Genomic DNA, 16,409 nt, shown 5'->3' on the forward strand with positions numbered 1-16,409 from the left:
CTTAACCCCAATCAATTGATATGGGAGTTTAGTCAAGAAATTAATAATTACATGTGAATAAATGTAAAATTTAAAGGAAACCTACAAAACTTTTTCTGAAACCAATGTTTTGGACGACATTAAATTCAAACCATCTTTAGGGAGATCCCAATGATAGGATTGGAACGAAACCAGAATTTATGGAAATGGTTAAGTTCAAGATAACTTTGGAAAATTGATGTAGAAACGATGTCTTAAAAGAGTATAAATCATTAAAACGTAATCGTCCCAGATTATCATAAGAGAAGTATGAAATGGACATCTGAATCATAATCATATAGTCTTAACTCTTTTATGTTTTGAATTTATTTTGGGTATATGTTCTAGTCAAGTAGAGATTTGTAAAATTTGTAGATTTGAACTGTACAGACTTCAAATCCGAATGTTTAAGAAGATTTTCAGTGCACTAAATCCATTTATCCATAAAAAAAAATATATGCTTTAAACGATTTAAAATTACAACCTCACAAATAATTGTATGTCAAATTTTGACTTAAAAAACTAAAACATAGAAGAGTTAGACTACACTAATCATAATCATAAATAAAAATAATGTTTAGGAAAAAATCAAATTGCACTCACTCACTCAATGTAACTATAAGAAATTCGAACATAGAATTTGTAAACAGTAAACATGACATGAAATAACTTTAATCAATAAGAGCATAAGCGTACACAGCTCAAGCATAATTAGTATCAAGATGTAAACTTGGCTCAAGATATTGTTTAAGCTGTGGCATTTGCTTACAGTGTTCTTATAAGTGACCATTTCGTTGCTAAGCTCCTTAAATCTCTATGCAAGAAAGTTAAAATTTCCCCAACAGTAAGAAGGATTATGTGAACCCGCCCTTGATTAGCCAATGCCTTTCCTAATGAGCATTACAGCTGACAAGACCAAGACAATGCACTTCAATGTGATTGGACTGAGTCCTACTTCAACGCGAACAGGACAGCATCACTTGAGTGGGCACATGATGTATTTTAACATTATACATTTGGCAACTTGCTTAAGTCTGTGTTAATAACAAAACTCACATACTTCCTACATAAATAATTACTTTCTGTTTATCATGTCACATATATAATATCTTTATTCATATTATCTAGGGGACTGCATGTGCTTTGTATTTTCAAGCTGGAGTCTCTACCCGGTCTGTTCGGTTAAACTTTGGTTGATTTGAAATATTTTCTGCTACTATAAAAAGAATTCCAAAACTCGAGCTTATGCAACTCTAAAAATTTCACTTCTTATAGGTTTCCCAGATCTAGCCCTTGTGGTGAATTTACCGCCGGGCTAATCTGAAATGTAATAAAACAAGGTTTCCCAAATCGAGCCATTGTGGTGATAGTACAGCCTTCTGGCTAATCTGAAATATAATAAAACAAACAACACTGAGAAGTGGACAATATTTCATTTCTAAACAACCTCAAGCGACTAGGCAATTCAAGAGAAAAAATATCAAAACTTAGGCCATAATTTTCAACCCTATAGGGCAACCTTATCATGCATAAACCCTCTCTCAAAATCACTTTACGGCCGTGATAATTACAGCAGTAAATTCCGCCTGTTGTCTTCAATATCAATGCTAAACCCTCAACAATTTCAGCATCAATATCAATGTTAAACCCTCAAAAATTTTAACCCCAACTAATGTCAACTCAGCAAAACCATAAGCACTAGAAACTAGCAAATCATGAAAACAATGATATCTGAAGATCAATCTGCCATAAGACAATTTTGAACAGATGAAAACCTCTTACATATATATATATATATATATATATATATATGTATGAAGTTCAAGTACAAACTCTAAGACTTAGATACACTGATACAACCCTCCAAACACTCCAAAACCTTAGCTAGAGAAAAATCTAATAAACACTAGCTCCACCAAAGATACTTCAAGTTATACTCACACTGAGAAGTTCTCATTAGTGTTGAATTGTGTAGCTTGGGAGGTACTCCACAAGTCTAGGAGTTGAGTTTGTAAAGAGTTTGGTCACAAAAGGCTTTGTGGGCAAAGAACCCAAGTAGAGGGGTTTTAACCCCAAGACGGGGTTTAAAATCTAAAAAGAAATTAAAAGGAAAATTAATATTTCTTAATATTGAAGTGGACAAAACCCCTAAGATCAAGAGGGTTCCTAAGAGACCTAAGGAAGAGCTATTTAAAGAGGCCTAAGGGAAGGCTAGATAATCAAGTGGGAGGAGCTCATTTGATAAAGAGGCTGGTCAAGATGTAGTCCAAGAGGAGGCCAAGTTGTAGACCAAGCATGGGCTACTAGGGAGGCCAAGTTTAACCATCTAAGGACATTCAATCATGGGCTAGAGTCAAAACAGAAGTGGTCACAGACCTCAGGGCTGATCCAGCGTGAAGAGGAGGACGAGATTAGGTCTTATCTCTTGAGATCTGGTAGGCTGAGCTAGGGAGAAGGCAGGACGAGTTGACAAGGAGTATTCTGGACATGCGTTAGGGTGTTTCCTTCAGAAATCTGACCGCAGGGTATTTCTGATCCCAAATAGGAGAGTTGAGAACCCTGTTAGCAGAATTTTAGGAGGGCCGTATGCCTAGTCTGCTACAGGAAAGAAGGCCACATGCATTTGTGGATCAGCAATGGAAAGAAGCTCAAAAGAAGGGTATAACACAGGGTTTGAGGACAGATTTGAAGGTCTAGACTAGGGTTCTCCTGTAGTTGTTCAAGAGACCTAAAAGGAGGTTGAATCCTCTGAAATATATGCCCAGGACCATGTAAAATTTGCCTCTCAAGTTGATTGATGCGAGAGATGGGGGCTTTGTCCTATAAGGATTAGGACAGTGTATTATGTGCCCTAGATGAGGGCAGCTCCTATGCTGGTCAGTCCGTGAAGATGTGTCCTAAAGTCTGTGCTTATATTGCTCTAGATCTACATAGAGGAGGAAGGGCCGAGTCCCTTAGTTGGTGAAGTTATCTCTGCAAACAAGGCCACAGACCCTGAGATGGAGAGCGTGGACATTTGTGGGATAACAGATCCAAAAGAAGCCCATATCTGGAGCAGAAATATGAGACAAAATTAGGGTGCCGAGTGAGGATGGAACTGTCATGCAGAGGAGCAGATTATTGAAGGGTTTTGGAGCTGTTCCAGGTATGAACAATGGTTTTTGTAGTGCAGGATGCAGACCTCAAGTACAAGTTCATGAAAGAAACCATGTGCTGTTAGGAGGCCAATTTGGAGCCCTAGTTCAGGAGTTGCAGATGGCAGGCTTCAGTGAAAAGTGGGTAATTTCAGAAGACCCAATAAGCAATCTTCTTAATGGAGCTAGAAGGCTTCTAGTGGGCAGATCAGAAGGACAAAGTTCAGTGACATTAAAGAAGCAGTGATCAGTGATAGTGGCAGATTGGATAGGTTGCAAAGGACCTGCAGATGTGTTTAGGGCATGTGGACTGAAAGGGCTACAGGGCGCCACATCAACAAGTAGGTCAAGTATGTCTTGTTTAAGGTAGATTGATAGTCAAAGTGACTGACACCAAGCCCTAGTTGTATCCTTGTATCAGGGCTATATGTAAGAGCTATCATCCATGATACGAGAGCCTTAAGACTTCTAGTTTGTAATATAACATGTAGTGGGTTTGAAAAAGTTAAAAATTGTCATGTGCACTAGTTAATTCATTGATGTGTGTGATTTTCGTTGTGCAAAGTAGTATTGTTGTGGCATTTGAGTGTGTTTGTGTCAAAGATTTTAAGACCCAAACCAGATTCTCATGTGTCATGGAAAATCAACATGGTATCAAAGCTACTTTGAAGGGCCAGTGGATCAGAGTGTGCACAATGGAAGCAGGTTGAGTTAGTGGAGATTATGTAGATTCAGAGGGAGTCTAGCTTTAGAGGGAGCAACCCTATGGAAGTTTGAGATCTTCAAGTTCTGATGACGCAGAGACACTACAAAGAAAGTGTGATCCATCATACAAGGTATATTGCAGTGGTTGATGTCAAATGGGCTAGTGTCGCCAATGATGATGATGGAAACTTCCAAGCAGTGAAAGTACCTCCCTTGCTAAGAGGGAGTGTTGAATTGTGTAGCTGGGGAGGTACTCCACAAGCCTACGAGTTGGGTTTGAGAGGAGTTTGGTCACAAAAGGCTTTGTGGGAAAAGAACCCAAGTAGAGGGGTTTTAGACCCAAGATAGAGTTTAAAATCGAAAAAGAAATTAAAAGGAAAGTTAATATTTCCCAAGGTCTAAGTGGACAAAACCCCTAAGATCTAGAGGGTTCCTAAGAGGCCCAAGGAAGAGCTATTTAAAGAGGCCTAAGGGAATGCTAGATAATCAAGTAGGAGGAGTTCATTTGATGAAGAGACTAGTCGAGATGTAGTCCAAGAGGAGGCCAAGTTGTAGGCCAAGCATGGGCTACTAGGGAGGTTGAGTTTAACCATCTAAGGGCATTCAATCATGGGCTAGAGGCAAAATAGAAGTGGTTGCAGACCTCAGGGCTGATCCAACGTGAAGAGGAGGACGCAATTAGGTCTTATCTCTTGATATCTAATAGGTCGAGCTAGGGAGAAGGCAGGACGAGTTGAAAAAGAGTATTATGGGCATGCTTTAGGGTGTTTCCTTCAAAAATCTGACCACAGGGTATTTCTAATCCCAAATAGGAGAGTTGAGACCCATATTAGAAGAGTTCTAGGAGGGTCGTATGCCTAGTCTGCTATAGGAAAGAAGACCACATGCATTTGTGGATCAGCGATGGAAAGAAGACCGCATGCATTTGTGGATCAGCGATGAAAAGAAGATTAAAAGAAGGGCCTAACACAGGGCTTGAGGATATATTTGAAGGTCTAGACTAGGGTGCTTCTGTAGCTGTTCAGGAGACCTAAAGGGAGGTTGAATCCTCTGAAATATATGCCCAGGACCGCGTAAGGTTTGCCTCTCAAGTTGATTGATGTAAGAGATGGAGGGTTTGTCCAATAGGGATTAGGACAGTGTATTATGTGCCCTAGATGAGGGCAACTCGTATGTTGGTCAGTCCGTGAAGATGTGCCCTAAACTCTATGCTTATATTGATCTAGATCTACGTATAGGAGGAAGGGTTGAGTCCCTTAGTTGGTGAAGTTATCTCTGCAAACAAGGCCACGGACCCTAAGATGGAGAGCGTGGGCATTTGTGGGATAACGGATACAAAACAAGGCTATCTCTGGAGCAGAAATATGAGACAAAAGTAGGGTGTCGAGTGAGGATGGAACTATCATGAAGAGGAGCAAATTACTTGAGGGTTTTGGAGGAGTTGTTCCAGGTGTGAATAGTGGTTTTCGTAGTGCAAGATGCAATGAAGGATGCAGACCTCAAGTATAGGTTCATGAAAGGAACCATGGGCTATTAGGAGGCAGATTTGGAGCCCTACTTCAGGAGTTGAAGATAGGCAAACTTCAGTGAAAAGTGGGCAATTCTAGACTTCTTAGGCTTTCGAATCATGTAAAAAGAATTACTTTTGAGTCAAAAATGAATATAGTCTCCTCCACACCAAGTCGGCCTCAAGAAGATCAAGTCGGCCTCAAGACAAGTAATTCGACCTCCCTGGAAGGCTATAAATACAAGGCAGTTCGAATTCATTTGGAGTATCTCATTCTCTCTCATATAGTTCGATTTCTGAAGTTGGAAGCTGGAAAAGTGCGAAGTTGAGAAAGGGCTAGAAGAAGGGTTGGAAAGGAGTGCGAGTTTCTGGAGGAAGATAGAAGACCTCAAGATCGAAATTTTGGGACAACTCTCACTCAGTTCTGAGGTGTATCAAGGGAGATCGAAGTTCTCCAAGTTTGGTTGAAGTTGTTGCTGCTACTGCTACTGGGTCAAAGCTGCTACTGGGTCGAAGCTGCTGCTGATGCTGGTAGGTCGAAGTTGCTTGTGAAGGGTTGTCATCTACAAGAAGGATTGAGGGCTGACTTGGTGTGGAGGAAGTCTTTGTCTGGGTCTAGAGTCTTGGATTATCTCGAGAAACTATTGAAGGAAGAATTGTTGACTGGGTTTTCCCCTAGATAGGGGTTTTGCCCTGGCTGTCCACCTACATCTGTTGTCCTTGTGTTATTGTTTTGGTAATTGCTTGATGAACTAAAAGATAAAAGAAGAACATAAAGATAAAAGAATCACAAGTAATTATCTATATAAGAAAATCTTTCTGCCTTTCTGATTTTCTAACATGGTATCAGAGCTAAGGTGAAGGAGGAAAAAGGCAGTCTTGAGTATCTACTAGAAGGAATCTAAAGGATTGATCTAGGGATCATATAAGGAGCTCTTATAAGAGAAGAAGCTCACTATCTTCAAGGACAATGTCTAACACATTAAAGAGTGAGAACAAATTGGAAGGAACATCAAACTACAGATCTTGGAAGAAGAGAATTGACCTCATTCTTGAAAAGAACAAGGTCTTGGATGTGGTCAGAGGGAAGGTGAAGAAACCTACCGAAGAATCAAATGGTACAGACAAGGTAAGTATAGAGATTTGGAGATATTGGCTATGACTCTAATGGTAGAAAGCATTAAAGACAATCTTGTCCCATACATTTCCAATATAGACCATGCTCAAGAAATGTATGAAGCATTGACATAATTATTCACTATCAAGAACATCGGTCAAGTAGCAAGCTTGAAGAATGAGTTAAGGACTACAAAGGATGATATTGTGGCTTCCTTCTTTGTAAGGATATCAAGGATTAGAGATGAACTTCAAGCCATAGATGAAATAGTACTGGAGAAGGAGCTAGTAATCACTGCACTATTGGGATTACCACCTACTTGGAGTTCTTTTGCTTTAGGTCTCAATAGTTGGAAATAAGCTCCCACCTTTGAACAATTATGGAATGCTTGCACACAATAAGAAATGAGAATTTCATTAGTATCCGAAAACGAAGAAGAAAAGGTGTCAAATGCATACTCCGCCTCTCACAAGAAAGGACACTCCAAGAAGTCAAGAGGGCCAAGAAGGAAAGTTGATATGTCCAAGATAGAATGCTACCAATGCCACAAGATGGGTCACTATAGAAGTGACTGCCCTAACAATCCGAAGAACAAGAAAAGAAGCAAGGATCAAGCCAATGTAGCTAAAGAAGGATCTCCAAAGAAGACTAAGCATGAAGAAGTAGATTTAAGGGACTTACACTACTAAGTCCTTTGATCTAAGCTTTTGTTATTTCATTTTGATTTCTAGTGTTTAGGTTTAACATATTTTGGAAAAACATTTTTTATTTGTACTTAAGGTTATAGGTATCCCTCAAGCTTGGAGGGAGCCCTCGTCAACCTCCAAAGATAAGTATCCTATTACCATTTTCATTCTTAGTTTTCCTTACTTATCTAGTTTTGTTCGCATTAAATACTAATCACATTTCTACTATTATTTTCCTTGTTTAGGAAAACTTGTTGAAGACTCAAGGAAGAACGCCTCACAAAAACAAAGCATTGGAATTACAAGGTTTGTTAAGAATCAAGAGGTGTGTTTTGAATTACAAGTTTTGCTCTCTCTATATTCATTCTTGATAAACTATTATTAACATATTTTTGTCTAGCTCTCTTGAATCTTAAAGATTTTTTATTGGGTGATTCATCATTAGATAAATCTACCCCCCTCATATCTATGATTACTCTTGTGGAACCCTAGAAAGGTTCATTGTGAAAAACCCTAACTTAAGGGTATGTCAATGATTGTGTGTGAAACCCTAACCTACTTAGGGTTATTGTTGAAAGAAAATGTCTGATGTTTTGTTGAAGTCATGTTTGGGGTTTTAGTATGGTTATGGAAACCCTAACTTCTTAAGGTTGAATGGTGATGTCTAAAATCCCGAACCTTTGAAGTAGTGATAATTTAGGGTTTGTTATGTTTTGTATTTAGACCCTAGATCATTAGGGTTTGGTAGGGTGTATAAGCAAGACCCTTATAATGTCCTAGAAATGAAATCCTTGGCATGTATGTGTTTGTCCAATCAAACCCTAGTCTAATCAAGTTTGTTATATGTCTAACTCTTATTGATATTTGTGTAGTTGGGTTTGACTAACACATGTTATGATATGCTTGTGCATGATGATGGAATCCTAGATATATGAGTTGACCTAATTGTTGATGGTCATGAGTCCTAGGGTTTGGAACTAAGCCCTAGTCGAAGTTTGATTCTCTAGGATGATAGTATTTGTGAATTCTAGGGTTTTGTAATTAAACCTTAGTAGAAGTCCAAATCTCTGATATATGATGACAATGTGATAATTTGAGATTTGTGTAAGATTGTTGAAATCTGAATTTGAGTTATGATTGTTGGGAATAAGTAAAATCTAGGGTTTACAACAAATCCTAGTGGAAGCTAGTCATGTTGTTGATTGAGTTGTGATTGGTTTTGATTGTTGAATCTCATGTATGAAATCTAGGGTTTGTATGAAATCCTAGTAGGAAGTCTAACATATGAATTCTGAAAGTTGTTAGATACATTGTAGATCTATATTTTGTTTGAATTGTTTCTAGGGTTTGCAATATGATAGGGTATGTCATACCTCTGAAAGAAACATTGAAACCCTAGATATAGTGAAAGTTGTAATGAAATGCTCAAGGTCTTGATGACGTAGTCTAGGGTTTATGACAAAAAACCTAGCAAAAAGTTGAAGAGTATGTGTCTCTTGTTTGCAATTAAGTTTGGGCATCTAATATATAAAGTTGAATGCTTCCGTGATTTTGATATGGTTAACTTCATACTTCTATAGATTTGGTTGTACTTGCTATCTAAGTTGTGTAGGTACATAATCTTCAAGATGGTGAAGATGTTAATAAAGTAAGTTGATATGATAAGCATGATGTGAATGATGGTGATCATGATAACTCTGATGAGAAGGATGGAAGCCATGATAGATTCTTCAATGTCGTAGAAAAGAAGTTGAGCCCCCTAAATTGAGAGGGAGCTTGGATAAAAGGAATCCCCCTAGTTGAGAGGGAGGCCATGTCATAGTCATGATGGACACCTTGATAGAAGAAATTGGAAAATGTATTTTGAAGGGCTACTGAGATAAGAAAAGGCGGATCAATTTGTGGAAAATGTTGCTGAATGAGAAGTAGGAAAAGAAGCTATATGATTGAGAAATCTTCTGTCAAGATTCATTTTGGAAACCTCTAAGTCTTACTATGAAAAGTTGAGAAGCAACATGAAGTTGAAGACCCCGGAGGTTTGTATCTATTTATGTACATTTGAAAGTTTGTCACTAATTGGGATTGTGTTTGAACAGGAAAATCTCTCGAAGGTTGAATAGCATGTTTTACATGCTTAAGGTTGTCGATTAATTTGATTAGAGAGATTTGTTGCCGATCTGTTTAATTGGGGAAGATTTGTTACCGATTGGAATAATCGAGAAGTAGAGGCTTTGTATGTGAGACATTACTTGGGAGGACATCTGGTCGGCACTTTGTGTTGATGTCTAGTTCCCGAAGTAGGGAGGGTGGCGTTGGTCATGGAACTCTGACCTCGGATATGCACCTAGATCCCTGGGTTGATGGTTAGTGAGTAAGTTTGATGGTACCTAGACAAGCTGAAAGCTTTAGTCCATCTTAGTCCCACCTGGATAGATTGCCCTAGTCAGGAATCTAGTCCATGGCATTGCGGTGCCTAAATTGTTGAAGGACCTTGGATAGATTGCCCTAGTCAAGAATCTAGTCCATGGCTTGTGGTGCCTAAAAATTCTTCATGGTTCATGTGTTCTGAGATCTTCCTTGTACTTATACTGATGAATACTTCTCTAGTTAAGAGGGAGTGTTGAAATTTGTAACTAGATTCGGTCTTCATAAATGTATTTGAGATGTACTTATCAAAAGAATGAAGAAAATATTTTTATTATTATTCTTATGACTTATTAAAGCATGGGTTTCATGCTTGGGTCATTGTGTTTTAGGTCAAACTCCCCATTGAGGACTTCTGGAATTTATTCTAAGTCATTAAAGTCATTGTACATTAAAAGAGACCCTCCTTGGGCTTTCGAATCATGTAAAAAGAAGTATTTTTGAGTCAAAAATGAATTTATTCTCCTCCACACCAAGTCGGCCTCAAGAAGATCAAGTTGGCCTCAAGACAACTAATTCGACCTCCTTGGAAGGCTATAAATACAAGGTAGTTCGAATTCATTTGGAGCATCTCATTCTCTCTTATATAGTTCAATTTCTAAAGCTGGAAGCTAGAAAAGTGCGAAGTTGAGAAAGGGCTAGAAGAAGGGTTGGAAAGGAGTGTGAGTTTCTGGAGGAAGATAGAAGACCTCGAGATCGAAATTTTGGGACAACTCTCACTCAGTTCCGAGGTGTATCAAGGGAGATAGAAGTTCTCCAAGTCTAGTCGAAGTTGTTGTTACTACTGCTACTGGGTCGAAGCTACTACTAGATCAAAGTTGTTGTTACTACTGCTACTGGGACGAAGCTACCACTAGATCGAAGTTGCTGCTGATGTTGGTAGGTCGAAGTTGCTTGTAAAGGGTTGTCATCTGCAAGAAGGATTGAGGGTTGACTTGGTGTGGAGGAAGTCTTTGTCTGGGTCTAGAGTCTTGGATTATCTCGAGAAACTATTGACGGAAGAATTGTGGATTGGGTTTTCCCCTAGATAGGGTTTTTTCCCTGGCTGTACACCTACTTCTGTTGTCCTTGTGTTATTGTTTTGGTAATTGCTTGATGAACTAAAAGATAAAAGAACCACAAGTAATTATCTATATAAGAAAATATTTCTGCCTTTCTGATTTTCTAAGAGTCCAAAGTAGTATTTGTCGTGGCATTAGAGTGTGTTTGTGTCAGAGATTTTAATACCCAAACCAGATTCTCATGTGTTGTGGAAAATCAACAATTAGCCTCATGCAAGGCATCTCCTCTTAGCTTCCTCCTCAACAGCCCTAGGTTTTATGACCAGACCTTAACTCCTTGCCTCCTTAGCGTAGAAACCCTAACCATAAAACATCTAAGAATCCTCAAAGAAACCCTAGCACTCTAACATGAGAGAGATATAAAACAAAGGATGAATGAATGGTGTAGTGAGAGAGGGGGTAGTGCTCCCCCTCCTACACCTCAAACCAAATTGTAAAGAAGCATAAGTACAAGTGCATGAACAATGAGAATGACTCACTCATTCCTCTATTTTTACATGAGAGATGAAGGGAGATATACAAGTCAAATTGCTTTGATCCACTACAAGCAACCAACAAGATGTGCTCAGGTAGGCCCACACATGTGAGGCAATCTTACAAGTGACACATGTCTAGCTCTAAGGCGACAATGATCAACAAGACTCTAAGACAATGGCACTCCTCATCCAACATCCAACATCCAACGCTCCTCTTAGAAGAGCTTCAATGCTCCAATGCCTCTCCTAGGCTATGTGCTCCTTCAAATACACTCCACCTACACGATCACTATCACAACCTAGGCATCCCCAAGGAAACTCCAAGACTCCATGCAAGCATCCATGCAACCCAATGTTGCTTAGAGCTCAACACCCTTCACTGAAATGCCAAGTGCTCCTCCTCTAATGTAGGGCATTCTCAAGCATGCAACCTCTCCATGTGGCTAGCACGTAAAATGTCACCAAGCTGTCTTCGACTTTCCAAGGAAAAATGTCACTGGAGCATTCATATCAGGCTAACAATCAATGAGCAAGCCACCTCCAAACTGCAAGTCCATTATGGATCAATCAAGGGCTAGCCTTACACCATGCACCCCACATATCATGAAGCACCCTCAAACATGATGTAAACTTTTTTGAAATAACCTTGAAAACTAACAATCTTTCAATGACCACTGCTTGGAGACTTCTATATGTGCTTGACGATATGGAGGACAAAGGGAATTGTGGAGTAAAGCATCATCAACAACATCACTCCACCAGAGCATAGTCCATTTTCAAATTGACGGGAATGGTTGCAGAATACGTACTCTTTACTCTTCTCCTTCCACGTCATACAATGCAAAGCGATAGTCAGGTATGTAACCTGCTTCTTTCATCTGTATAGCTAGGGTCTCTAACATCGCATCTATCTTCACAAATTGTGGATGAGATCTGTCTCCTGCCATAAATGTATGGGATTGTTTCTTGAGTAATATCCAGCTACAGCCTGGCCTCTTTGATAACTCCTTTTCTTTCATTTTTTTTCTCACCTTTGCTGCACCCTCCCAATGGCCAGCAGCAGCATAAATGTTTGACAGTAATACAAAATTTGCAGCGTTTCTAGGTTCTAAATCAAAGAGGCGTTCTGCCACTTCCTCCCCTAGTTCTATATTGCAATGAAGTCTGCAAGCACTAAACAAAGCTCCCCATATATGGGCGTCTGGTTCTAATGGCATATCTTTGATGAGTTTATATGCCTCCTGTAAGTGACCTGCACGGCCAAGAAGGTCTACCATACAGGCATAGTGCTCAACGCTTGGTGTGATGTTGTAATCTTGACTCATGGAATGAAAAAATTGCCACCCTTGAGTCACTAAACCTGCATGGGTACATGCAGACAGGAGAGCCACAAAGCTAATTTGATCTGCCTTTACACCCGCCTCTTTCATTTGCTCAAAGAGTGTGATGGCGTCAACCACACGTCCATGCAATCCATAACCACCAATCATGGCAGTAAAACAGGCTGCATTCCTTTGAGACATTTTGTCGAAGACTGAGCGTGCAAGTTCAATATATCCGCATTTGGCATACATGTCTATAAGGGATACACCCGCAAAAAGATCTAACTCAAATCCATTTCTGACTATGTAACCATGAAGCTCCTTGCCCTCCTGTAGAGCTGCTAACTGGGCACATGCTGGGAGAGCATTTAAAATTGTGACCAAGTCCGGTTTCACTTGCATTTCACAGAGCAGTTTTAAGGCCTCATTAGCATGCCCATTTTGGGTATAACCTCCAATCACAGCATTCCATGAAACCAAATTTCTTTCGGGCATCTTGTTAAATACTACGCGTGCAATTTGTACATCCCCACATTTGGCATACATATCTACAAGAGCTGTCTCTGCATAAATATCAGAGTCGAATTGCCTCCTAATCATGTAACTGTGGATCTGCTTACCTTGTTGCAGAGCTGCCAAATTGGCACATGCTGTAAGAACACTCACAACCGTGCGCAAATTGGGTTCAACACGTGCCAACTGCATTTGGTTCAAAAGCTTAAAGGCCTCATTAGCTTTCCCATTCTGAACAGAACCTCCAATCATGGCATTCCAACATACCACATTTCTTCTAGAAATTCTGTCAAATACTCTGTATGCAAGTTCTAAAGCTCTGCAATTCATATACAAATCTATCAAAGCACTCCCCAAAAAAGCATCCAACTCAAAACCACTAGTTAGTGCATAACCATGAATTTCCTTTCCATGTTGCAACGCCTCCAATTCAGCAATTGCAGGGAGTATACTAACAATAGTGACCAAATCAGGTTTCACTCCTGCTCTTTTCATTTGATTAAAAATCTCCAACGCCTCCTCAGCATACCCACTCTGGACGTATCTTGCAATCATTGCAGTCCATGACACCAAATCTCTGTTAGTCATTTTGTCGAACAGATGGCGTGAAACTTCAATCTTTCCCAATTTGACATACATGTCTATGAGGGCGCTCCCCACAAAAACATCGTTCTCAAATCCACTTGCATTTATTTTATGGTGGATCTCCATCCCCTCCTGCAAAGCTGACAACCCTGCACAAGCTTTGAGCACGCAGGGAAAAGTGTAATTATCAGGCTGTATGCCTGACTGTACCATTTGATAATACAGTGCGAGGACCTCCTCGAATAGCCCATTCCTGACACACAGACTGATCATTGTATTCCATAAAAACAAAGTCGGCTTCTCTATATAATCAAAGATGAATCGGGCATCTTCAACAAAACCACACATGGCGTACATAATCACCAGCTTCGTTTTCAGGAGCATGCTGTGGTGATATCCAGTCTTGAGGATGTGGCAATGAATCTGCTTACCCTTTACCACGGATTTCATGGTGGAGCAACGCTGCAAGAGAGAGGCATACGCCTTTACTTGGCTCTCGTTTTCCCTTACCCTAGAAGCTACACTTAAATATTCACTAATATCCCTGTTCCGACTAGGGTTGTTCTTGTACTTGCTATAGAATTCCTGCTTCTCCTCTTTTTCTGTATTCCTCATATTGGCTGATGAATGGCAGATGCATCTTTTGTTTTGAAATCCTAATGAATCGCTAGAAGAAAAAGATTGAGGAGTCGTCGATGGCGCAAATGGTATGGTTGTCATCGCCAATCATACAAGATTTCTACGACTGTGCAAGCGTTTACAGTGTTGGGATTCAAATTGAAGTATGTCTACTGCATATAAATTGAACTACTCGAGCATTTCCATTCATGAACAAGTTTACAGAATCGTCACAGCGCTACGTGTTCTATCTCTTCATCCTATATGTCTCATATTACTACAATCAAATTACATCTCTTTACACCTCTTTTACTTGAAATACTTGAAAACGCAGCGATAAATTCTTAATTTTATTTTATTTTTGGAGAAATTCGAATATTACTACAGTCAAATTACATCTCTTTACACCTTTTTTACTTGAAATAGTTGAAAAGGTAGCCAGAAATTCTTAATTCAATTTTCTTTTTGGAGAAATTAGAATTTCAATTTCTGCAAAATATTTGGAGGTAGTTCACTGAGGTGACATGACTCCTTAGTTAACTCAGTAAATTTGAGTTGGAGATACTTGAGTTCAATGCTACATGATTGATTGTTAATTTGTAGCAGTTAACTGAGGTGACAGGACTCCTTAGTTAACTCAGTAAATTCGAGTTGGAGATACTTGAGTTCAATTCTACATGATTGATTGTTAATTTGTAGCAATTTATTTCGGTCAATTTGAGTTGTTACCAATGTAACTAGTTCTCAGTGTCAGTGGAACTAATGGAGGTCAAGTTAAGGGTGTGACATTTTTTTCACACTGAGTGATCATCCAGTTAACTGATCAATCAACCCAAAATAATTGTTGCATATAGAGAATTCGAGTTGTTACCAATGTAACTAGTTCTCAGTGTCAGTGGAACTAATGGAGGTCAAGTTAAGGGTGTGACATTTTTTTCACACTGAGTGATCATCCAGTTAACTGATCAATCAACCCAAAATAATTGTTGCATATAGAGAATTCGAGTTACCGAGTTGAGATTGGAGTTCAAGGGCAGTGTACTATCAGTGGTAAATTATTCCAAGTTGTACAGCTCATGCATGCAGTCAAAGAAAGACCTATAGGAATTGCGCAATATAGATTGAGGAATTTCCTAAATAATAGGGGGCTAATTCCTTGAGGAACAGCGCAAGGAAATAGGAGCTTCGAGGCTCGAAATTTTGGCTAAGTATTGCCCAAGGGCAGTTAGTCAGGCAGAAGAAAGAAGATACAGGTGCAGGTTATGCTCAAGCTTGAGCAGAGCATATTGTATTCATCCAGATTCTTTGATTAATACAATATAGATAGTAAGGGGTTTTGAGCAGTTGTTTTCTCTTAGATAAATCTTTGTGTATGTGTGTTGAATCTGGATGCATGTTAATGATTTGTGTTCTTTGTCGTGAATTTACTTTCACAAATTACTAGAGTAGCTTCTAGTCTTAGGATTTTAAAAATTTCATGAGCAGTTTAGAATCTACACACTAATTTTTACATGGTATCAGAGCTAGATTCATAGTAGAGAAGAGATTTTGAAGTTGTCATTGCAGGAAGTTTGAATTTGAAGATTGGTGTTACAGGTTTTCTCCAGGACTGAGAATATGATTTTCAATGGACTCAGACTCCAAAGCAAAAATTTTGTGGCATGGAAGATCTACGTGGAGGCAGTATTGGATGATAATGGGATGCTAGAATACATCAAGACAGATGTAGCAAAAACCCCAGAATTTGATGTTTAGGATCTTGCTCAATGGAAGAAGGATGTGGCTAATGTGAGGAGGATCATATTGGAGGGAGTTCAAGATCATATTGTCTTGAATCTCCATGGGAAAGAGTCTTTGCTCACGATGTGGAAAACGCTAACAGATTTGTTTGAGAACAATAGTGACCACAGGAAGTTGGCACTCAAGGACAAGCTTCAAAGTATTAAGATGCAAAAGAATGAAACAATTTTGTAGTGCCTGAGCAGGGTTACACGGTGTCATGATGAACTTGGCAGGGTCGGTATTACTGTCCCTAAAGAAGATCTAGTAGCTCTAGCCCACTTGGGCCTTCACAAGAGTTGGCATAGTTATCAAGATTCAGTAAATGGTAAAGAGAAACTACCAAGCTAGGAGCGGTTATGGTCCGATGGTAGGAAGAAATAAGGTGGAGCAACAAAGATGGGACCTCATCCAAAGAAGAGGAAGAGGACTTTGCATTAGTCAGCAAGGGAAAGAAGGCCAAG

At 39.4% G+C, this 16,409-nt stretch overlaps 1 pseudogene; it reads right to left on the reverse strand.

Annotated features, from left to right (window-relative positions):
• Positions 1-11,940: 11,940 nt before the first annotated feature.
• LOC149221683 (pentatricopeptide repeat-containing protein DOT4, chloroplastic pseudogene) lies at positions 11,941-14,163 on the reverse strand (annotated as a pseudogene).
• Positions 14,164-16,409: the final 2,246 nt, after the last annotated feature.

This window comes from Pinus tabuliformis, chromosome Q (assembly GCF_031772625.1).
Source record: "Pinus tabuliformis cultivar Carrire ecotype Pingquan chromosome Q, CPIR1, whole genome shotgun sequence".
NCBI lineage: Eukaryota > Viridiplantae > Streptophyta > Pinopsida > Pinales > Pinaceae > Pinus > Pinus tabuliformis.